This window comes from Rutidosis leptorrhynchoides, chromosome 10, assembly GCF_046630445.1.
Source record: "Rutidosis leptorrhynchoides isolate AG116_Rl617_1_P2 chromosome 10, CSIRO_AGI_Rlap_v1, whole genome shotgun sequence".
In the NCBI taxonomy this organism is placed as follows: domain Eukaryota; kingdom Viridiplantae; phylum Streptophyta; class Magnoliopsida; order Asterales; family Asteraceae; genus Rutidosis; species Rutidosis leptorrhynchoides.
Genome location: NC_092342.1, coordinates 114,562,501 through 114,572,906, shown reverse-complemented (window position 1 = coordinate 114,572,906; position 10,406 = coordinate 114,562,501).

The following is a 10,406-nucleotide window of genomic DNA, read 5'->3' as shown; positions in this document are numbered from 1 at the left end:
GTTTCTTTTATTTTTTTGTTCCTTCTGACCCGGTACCAATTACCAATCAAGAATAGAAGATTTTATTTTGCATCTAACTTTACGAGTTTTCATGGGTAAATAGATTATGTCGAATTCATGGGGACCGCAATTGTTGGCCACTATCATATTGTAAATGTATCTGTGTACCGAGCCTTTAATTTGTTTGATGGAACTTGGGACGAACGTTTCTTCATGGACTCCAAGTAGATGGGTTTAGCTAATTGGGAGGAAATAAATCATGAAGATAAAACGGGTTAACTTAATTTCGGTTATGTTTAAATTAGTAAAACAGATTTAGAGGAATGGTTATGGGTGTTGTACACTAACCGAGGGGTCGCGGGTTCGAGCCTGGGTTGCGACATTGATTTTTAGCCATTTCCTAAAGGTAGCATACTTGTTATTATTACTATTATTATTATTATTATTATTATTATTATTATTATTATTATTATTATTATTATTATTATTATTATTATTATTATTATTATTATTATCATTATTAGTAAAAACATTATTATTATAGATATAATAGTTATTATTATTATTACTATTATTATTATCATTCTTATTATTAAAAGTATAAAAATCATCATTTGCATTAAAATCTATTTTTTTAAAAAAGATTACCTTTATTATTAGAACTATCATTGTTATTATCATTAATAGAATTATTAATATATAAAATGAATATAGGAAACATATAGGTTATTAATATAAAAATGATATAACTAATAAATTTATATATATATATATATATATATATATATATATATAAATTTGTTCGATTACAATTATGTGTGTTAATATATATATATAAATGATATAGGTTTGTGATTCCGAGGCCAACCCTGCATTGTTCAGTTCTGATGTATGCATATTTTTACTACAAAATATCGTATCGTGAGTTCATTTGCTCCCTTTTTAATTGCTTTTGCAATATATATTTTTGGGCTGAGAATACATGCGCTATTTTATAAATATTTTACGAAATAGGCACAAGTACTAAAACCAATTCTATGTGGGTTTAAACTAGAAATATACCCTTAGCTTGGTAACATTAAACTACTTGTCTATGTACGGTAGGCGCGAATCCTAAAGATAGATCTATTGGGCTTGACAAACCCCATCCTGACTATGGGATGCTTTAGTACTTCGAGGTTATTTTAATCACACCTGATCTGGTGTACTTCAGAGGGTAAAACATGAACGTTAAGGCTTGTTACCAGGTGCCTACAGCTTATAGAATACTTTTATACACTTGTGAGTGTACATATATTTATAAACGGAAATCTTGCGGTCTATTAATATATTAAAAAAGATTGTTATGATAAACCTATGAACTTACCAACCTTTTGGTTGACACTTTTAAGCATGTTTATTCTCAGGTACGAATTAAGTCTTCCGCTGTGCATTTGCATATTTTAAGGACATTATTTGGAGTCGATCATCGCAATGGGATCAAATGTTGATGATTTCGTCCAGGTGGATTAGGACGGGTCGTCACACTGGCTTATTTCACACTATATTTTAAACAATTATATTCGTACAAAATATATTATATTAATACTATATAAAAGGGGGTTTTACCGTTTAATGACCGGTTTGTCGATTTTATATTTTAAGCGAAGCGTAAAGTAAATTTAATTAACAAAATAAAATAAATAACAAAAAATATAAATGACGAATAATTAAAGGTGCGATGAAATATAAAATAAAATAATTATGCTTATTTAAACTTCCGTAATCATGATGTTTGACGTGTTGATTTTTAGTTTATTCCCATGGGTTAATTGTTCTTTGTCCCGGATTATTTAATATGCCCGTCTGGTTTTTATCCATAACAGTCCATCAGTCATAAATATAAAGTGCGAGTGTCCTCATCAAATTATCCTTATATCCGAAGTCAAATATTCCAACTAATTGGGGACTTAAACTGTAACAAGGTTTTAATACTTTGTTTAATAATTACACCAGGATATCGACTGCGTGTAATCCAAGGTTTAATACTTTGTTAACAATTACACCAAGTGTCCTTGTACATAATTTCACCCCTGTTTTAATAATTCCATAGACTATTAATCCATTCCCGTTTCCGGTTAAATGAACGATTATTCGTACATATAAATATCCCGCCCATTCTGTCCGATCGAATGTATATGGTTATTTATAGGGACGTCTAATTGTAAATCTTTATATTAAAATTAACAAACTATCATTTAGTTAAACAAATATAAAGCCCATTAATAGCCCATAGTCTAATTTTCACAAGTGTCGTTCTTTTATCCAAACCCCAATTATGGTACAAAGCCCAATTACCCAATTTTAATATTTTTAGCCCAACATCATGATTACTTTGTCTTAAATAAGCATAATAATAACTTAAGTACGAGACATTAATTTAAAAAGGAGAACATAGCTTACATTGATTATTTATCGCGTTGTGTTACACGGACAGAGCTCCAACTTTAAACCCGTAAAATAACCTTTACATTAACCCAAACTAATCTAATATAAAACTAACCTATACTATATATATATATATATATATATATATATATATATATATATATATATATATATATATATATATATATTATTACATAGGGAGTATTATTATTATTATTTTGGTGTTTAAAACTCGGCAGAAAACGTTGATATTTATAGGACATTTCTGAAATTTCAAACTCCGCGAGTTGCGGCACTTTTGCACTACAAACTCAGCGACTCTCGGAGTTCGTAAATCCAGCTCACACAAGTTTGGATCCTAGTCTGCTGACGGTTTTAATATATAAATATAATATATATATAATATATATAATTAATTATATATTATATTATATTATATTTATATACATAGTTAACTTGTAATTTTTAGTCCGTTGCGTCGAGCGTTGAGAGTTGACTCTGGTCCCGGTTCCGGATTTTCGAACGTCCTTGCATATTATTTTATATCGTGTACTTTGCGTTTTGTAACTTGTACTCTTGTAATTTTTAGACGTTTCTCATTAATAAATTGAACCTCTTTGATTGTACTTTGTACTTTTGAGCTTTTTGGCCGTTTGCGTCTTCAATTCGTCGAATCTGCCTTTTGTCTTCACCTTTTATTATTTAAACGAATATCACTTGTAAATAAAACAATTGCAACTGAAAACTTTACATATTGGAAGGATATTGATACTAAATATATGTTCATTTGGAGTACTATCAAATATCCCCACACTTGAACGTTGCTTGTCCTCAAGCAATACATAACTTAAAATGATTACACAAATGAATGAAGTTAAAAACCTTATACATAATCAAATTCTGTTTTGCATCCCAATCATATTGTTTAACTTTCTTGTTTCTGTCTCTAAACATGTACGAATCAAATGATTACACAAATGAATGAAGTTAAAACTATGAATGAAGTTAAAACTATGACAACTGTATGCCCACTATCTATCTATTCTATTTAATGTATCCTTTTACCTATTTAATATGTAAACTTAATACATATATACGTGGAGAAATGGTGAACCAGCACTCTTCTATCTTAATTTATATCAATCATATACATATATATAAACTTGCACCCCACATCAATCACTTTATTTCTGCTAGCTACGTTTTCTTGATTCTGCTGCAACATTCGTGAACCATCACTCGAACATGAGAACCACCGGTAATCATACCACCGGAGTTACCACCACCACTACAATTTCGCCATATCTGTCACCTCCACCTCCTTTCACCACTATTAAAATACCTCAAACCACTTTCATCATTTGATTGCTGCTGCTAATTCTGACTTCTGCTACAAACGACCCATTGAACCACCAAACATCATCTTAACAACCTGCGGTTAACTGATGCTGCTACAGCTTTTTACTGCAACCCTGGTAAGACCCACAACAAACCTTTAATTATAGCACATAATAATATATATATATATATATATATATATATATATATATATATATATATATATATATATATATATATATATATATATATATATATATATATATATATATATATATATATATGAAAGAGTAAAAGTATGATTAATAGATATATTGGATTTCAATTAAACTACCTAAAATGAATGGATACAAATGCCTGATATATTACCTTTACCTATGATCCAAAAGTTGTTTGCAAAAGAGATCATTTCAGAGTCCTGAAGTTATTACAGTGACTAAGCCCAAACAACCTTGTTCCAATCACAAACAACCTTTTTTATTTTCCTATAACACAAATCCCATTTATCATACCATACACTAGAAACAACAAAATTGGCACATAATAAGTCTTAGCATTAATCAACCTATCTTTGAAACACCCCTACCCATATTCTTATTGTAATGAAATAGCAAACGAATTAAAATGAGATAATCTACAAACTAATCTCCTAACCCTACAGTTTATAAGACAGATAGTAAAACTCTAATATTATGAAGACTTTAACTGATGAAGTATACTCTAAACTAAATTATGATTAATAGAGGAAATCAAAATTTTCATATAAAGATTTATACTTGTTTGACTAATCAGAAATTGACTATCCTACCAAAGGAATCAATACGAATCATACATGTTTCATACAAAGGACATTTTGTGAGCATATCATAAATCAATCAACATCCTGCAAGCAACTATCAACTGACCTGCAACCACATATTGCTGCTACACGTTTGCTACTTCTATTTAGGGTTTTCGTTCCATCAAGCCTCCTAATCAATCACCATCACTACCTATTTTAAAATACCCCAATTCATCAACAATATCATTTAAAACTTTCCCACTGTTAACATTCTTGATTGATTCAGAAAAATAAAAATAAATAAATAAATAAAATACCGAATAAATAGAAGAATGAAGAAATTAAAAGAATAATAACGAATCAATTACCTGATATTGATAAAGTTGATAACCGGAACCCACCAGATCAAAATTGTTCTGTTCTTATTCGTATTCGTACTCAACGCTAAAAGCCACCGAAAGATTTCAGTATCTTTCTTCTGTTCCTGTTACGATTGAGAAGCGGTGATGAAGAAGATCGATAATGACGATGATGATTGCTGATGGATTGATTCGATGACGACCCTTCTCTCTCTGCGTGTTGTTTCTGCCATTTTGACCTAATTCGATCTGTTTGGGAACCCTAAATAAGACGCCTATTCTTTTATTATTATTATTATTATTATTATTATTATTATTATTATTATTATTATTATTATTATTATTATTATTATTATTATTATATTATTATTATTATTATTATTATTATTATTATTATTATTATTATTATTATTATTATTATTAATTATTAATAGTATGTTTATTATTATTATTTATTATCAATTCTAAGTTTATTATTATTAGTTGAATAATTAACTATGTTTAATATAACTATTATTTTTAATATTGTTGTTAGTTTGGAACACTCATTATTATTAATACAAGTATTGTTATAAATAATATCATTTATGATTATAATTACTAATATGATTATTATTACTATTATTACTATTACTAATATTGTTATCATCATTAAAATAAATAAATATGATTTTAACAATTATAAAAGTATGATTATCATTAATATTGTTATCATTAATATTATTATCATAAGTATCATTATTATTAGTATTAGAATTAACACTCGACATTAAAAATTAGTATTAGTATCATTATATAAATATAAGAATTATTATTATTATTATTAACAAAGGTTTAATTATAAATACTATCAATATTGTTAATATGATCCCAATTATTAGTATTGTTATTATTAAAATTTCTACTATCATTATTAACATTTTTGCTAAAATTATTATTTAGATATCACTAAAACTATTATTTTTATTGTTATCAATATTATTAGGTAGTTACTAAAATCATTATCATAACTATCATTTACAGTAAAATTAATTTTTACAAGTATTATTATTAATATCATGGTTATTACAAAAAAATTGGAATTTTTATTAACATAAGTGTATCATTAATGTTATTATCATTATTTTTACTAATATTAAATTAGTGTAATTAGAACTACTGTTTCGATAAACAAATGAAGTACATACATAAACATATATATATTTTACACACATAACATAACAAAATTAATACTTTATATACGAAATGAACATATAAAACATATATATATTATTAACCTAAAAATGATATAACTAATACATTTATATATATAGGTGATCAATTACAACTATGAATATTAATAACTATACAAATGATATACGTTCGTGAATCCGAGGCCAACCCTATACTTGTTCAATGTCGTTCTATGTATTTTTACTACAAAATACATTAGGTGAGTTCATTTGCTCCCTTTTAGTCTTTACGTTTTTGGGCTGAGAATACATGCAAATGCTTTATTAACTGTTTTACAATATTTATATGCGTGAGTTTCATTAATCCCCTTTTAAATGCTTTTGCAATATATATTTTTGGGACTGAGAATACATGTGCTGTTTTTATAACTGTTTTACGAAATAGACACAAGTAATTGAAACTACATTATATGGTTGAATGATCGAAATCGAATATGCCCCTTTTTATTAAGTCTGGTAATCTAAGAATTAGGGAACAGACACCCTAATTGACGCGAACTCTAAAAATAGATCTATCGGGCCCAACAAGCCCCATCCAAAGTACCGGATGCTTTAGTACTTTGAAATTTAATATCATGTCCGAAGGAGGATCCCGGAATGATGGGGATATTCTTATATGCATATTGTGAATGTCGGTTACCAGGTGTTCAATCCATATGAATGATATTTTTGTCTCTATGCATGGGACGTATGTTTATGAGAAATGGAAATATGAAATCTTGTGGTCTATTAAAATTATGAAATGATTATTTATGCTAAACTAATGAACTCACCAACCTTTTGGTTGACACTTGAAAGCATGTTTATTCTCAGGTACGAAAGAAATCTTCCGCTGTGCATTTGATCATTTTAAAGATATTACTTGGAGTCATTCATGATATATTTCAAAAGACGTTGCATTCGAGTCGTTGAGTTTATCAAGATCATTATTAGGTCAATTATAGTTGGATATATTATGAAATGGTATGCATGTCTGTCAAATTTAGATGTAATGAAAGATTGTCTTTTCAAAACGAATGCAATGTTTGTAAAATGTATCATATAGAGGTCAAGTACCTCGCAATGTAATCAACTGTTGTGAATCGTTTATAATCGATATGGACTTCGTCCGGATGGATTAGGACGGGTCCTTTCAGTTGGTATCAGAGCGGTGGTCTTAGCGAACCAGGTCTTACATTAGTGTGTTTAACTGATAGTTGTTTAGATGCATTAGTGAGTCTGGACTTCGACCAAGTTTGCATGTTAAAAGTTTTGCTTATCATTTCGTGTCGAAAATTACTTGCTTATCATTCTTAGGGAATCACTTGCTTATCATCCTTAGTCTAGACACATCTTATTGCAATAATTTCATGAACAGTGTATAGATAAATTCATATCTTAGCGTATATGTTATTGTTACCTTTGTCTGACAACTTCCGTAGATTCCTCTGTAACTTATGAGATTTTAGTATTATACATGCAAATGTAAATTATGTATTGCAGGGTACTAATTTACATCCTATAATATATTTCTTATTAAAAATCCTTCATCTGATCGTACGAGATGAATCCCTCAACCAGTTCGAGTCCCTCATATTCCGACAGCTATTCCGATAGTCATCCCGACAGTTATTCCGAATGGATAGTCATCTAAGCTCCGGAAGCAACGTCACCAGAATGAATCAACCAATCATCCATCCCCAATTCATCTGATGGATTCGTAGTCGACTTAATCAATGGTGACACGCAGAAGGCGATCCCTTCCACTAATCGAATTCACCTTTTGGCGAAGAACCTGAAGCACTTACCGGCGAACCTGTTTGTAACACCATTTTCACCCTCATTTCCCGAATATCTCGCCACGACTATATCATAACTCAGATTCTAAACCTTATTCATCCGCTTGTTCCGACCGACAATCATCCCGGAGTAATCGAAGAAGTCAACGAGCTTCGCGCTCGAGTAATCAATTTGGAGAACATGGTGCAAAACTTACAAGCTTCAGCAACATCACCGACACCAACAGTACCATCAGTAACTGCACATGTATCATCAACAATCCTTGCCTCAATATCACATTCTGTACCACGAGCATAATCATCGTTCTACGTATCGTTCTATCTATTTTATCTTCGTTCGACATGGAAAATATGTAATCTCTAATGTTTTATAGATTATGTATCTTAGTTCTAATGGTAAATCAAATGAGATTAATACTATATTAACTCATTAAATCTATAATTACATCTGAAGAAAATATATATTTAAATATGTTTTCATAAATATTGTAATTAAAAATTCTTTTGTACAAACTGTTAATGGTAAAAATATTTTAACGGGTAGGTAATACTCGAGGAATATTTAGATTTCACATTAATATGTTACACTGTATATTCTTCGAATCTGCTTCAACAGTCATTTACTATCCTACTTTCATCCACATATATACGTCTCCGTTCACACCAGAATAACCATTTTCATTCAAATACATATTTGAATTTTGACCTATCAGAATCCAACAAGTGGCATAAAGAAGAAAACATTTGACAAAATAAAATTTGTTAGAAACAAACAAATTAACTATGAGAAAATGTTGTTAAGAATCCACGCTAACTGTTCCTAGTTAATTGTTCCTAGCTAACTGATTACATTTTATTTATCGTAATTTAATTATCGCAATTTACATTCTCGCAATTTTAGTTATCGTTATTTAATTTCTGTTATTTACTCTACGCACTTTATTTATCGTCATTTAATTTCCGTTATTTATTTTTACGCACTTTAAATATCGGGACACGTATACAAGGTTTTGACATATCATATCGACGCATCTATATATATTATTTGGAATCACCATAGACACTCTATATGCAGTAATGATCGAGTTCTCTATACAGGGTTGAGGTTGATTCTCAAATAATATATATACTTTGAGTTGTGATCGAGTCTAAGACATGTACATGGGTCACGATACGTATTAATTAATTCGAATATTATATATTAAGCTATATATGAAATATTGGACTGTCAACTGTGGACTATCGACTGTGGACGAATAATATTGGACAATTAAAATGAATTAAAATACTGATTATAACATATGAAACTAAATAATTCTTCAAGTTTGCCACTTGATTTCATCTTAAACCTCATTTGTATCTTGACGATTCCAATCTGCGTTCAAACTTTCATGATTCTTAAAAATACCCCAATCGAGAGGATGAACCAACCGCACTTTATCTACGGAAGAAAAGATTTATGCATATAGTTATGCATCTGAAAAACTCTTGGAACCTGAGTAAACATTTAACACGTATCTGTGCAAGCTCCTTTGACGTTGTTATTACCAAAAATAGCCGTACAATCTCTTTCTAAATTAGTCAGTTTTGTCACAGCTCCAGCAAGTCACCTTCGATTTTTCGTTCGAAACAACCTTATTATAACCTAGATATATACGTTGTCTTTTCGCCTTCGTTACCGGGGAACTGTTTAAATCCCACCACATTAACAGTAAACGTACCAACAACTTCACTACTCGTTGGCGAAAGTCACTTCGATAAATCACTATATTTATTCATTAATACCCTATCATATACTCATCCGCGTTCTATAACGATAGTTGCCATACTAATTGCCAGGAATCAGCAATCCGTATTTTGAATCTCGCAGCGTTTCTAATCAACCGATATATATAACATTTACCTCTTAGAATTATGATTTTCCATTTTGAAAGCACCCAGTCTACGAATCAATACATTGAACTTTGAAAAAGCTGAATGAAGCAGCTGAAACTGTAGGCAACCGTAAACGACCTTAATCGTCGAGAGTTTGATGATAAAGAATGGAGTATTGGAAGCACTCAATAGAAAATTTAGTACCGAAAAGCAGATTATGCGATACTATGAAAGAATCCGTGGACAAATCACAAGGAATAAGTTTGACTTTAAAGAATTTAAATGATTCATTGTCTGCTGAAGTCTTTAGCGAATATCTTGCTCCTTACTCTAAACCCTTGCGGATAATAGTCTCCATCATCCTTTAATCTTAGATATTCAAAGATATTATCGTATCTTTCATTATAAATATCCTCGATACTTCTGAATATATTTTCATAACTATTCTTATCTGAAATCATTAATCTCTTCGTACTATCAGTGTTACATCATATAGAAACTGTTAGTTTCTATATTCCGCAAACTTTCGAGCTTAAAATATGAAGGTTATTGAAGTAATGTTGGGAAGTGATGCATGAGTTAGTATAATATAATGACACTTGATCAACGTGATTAT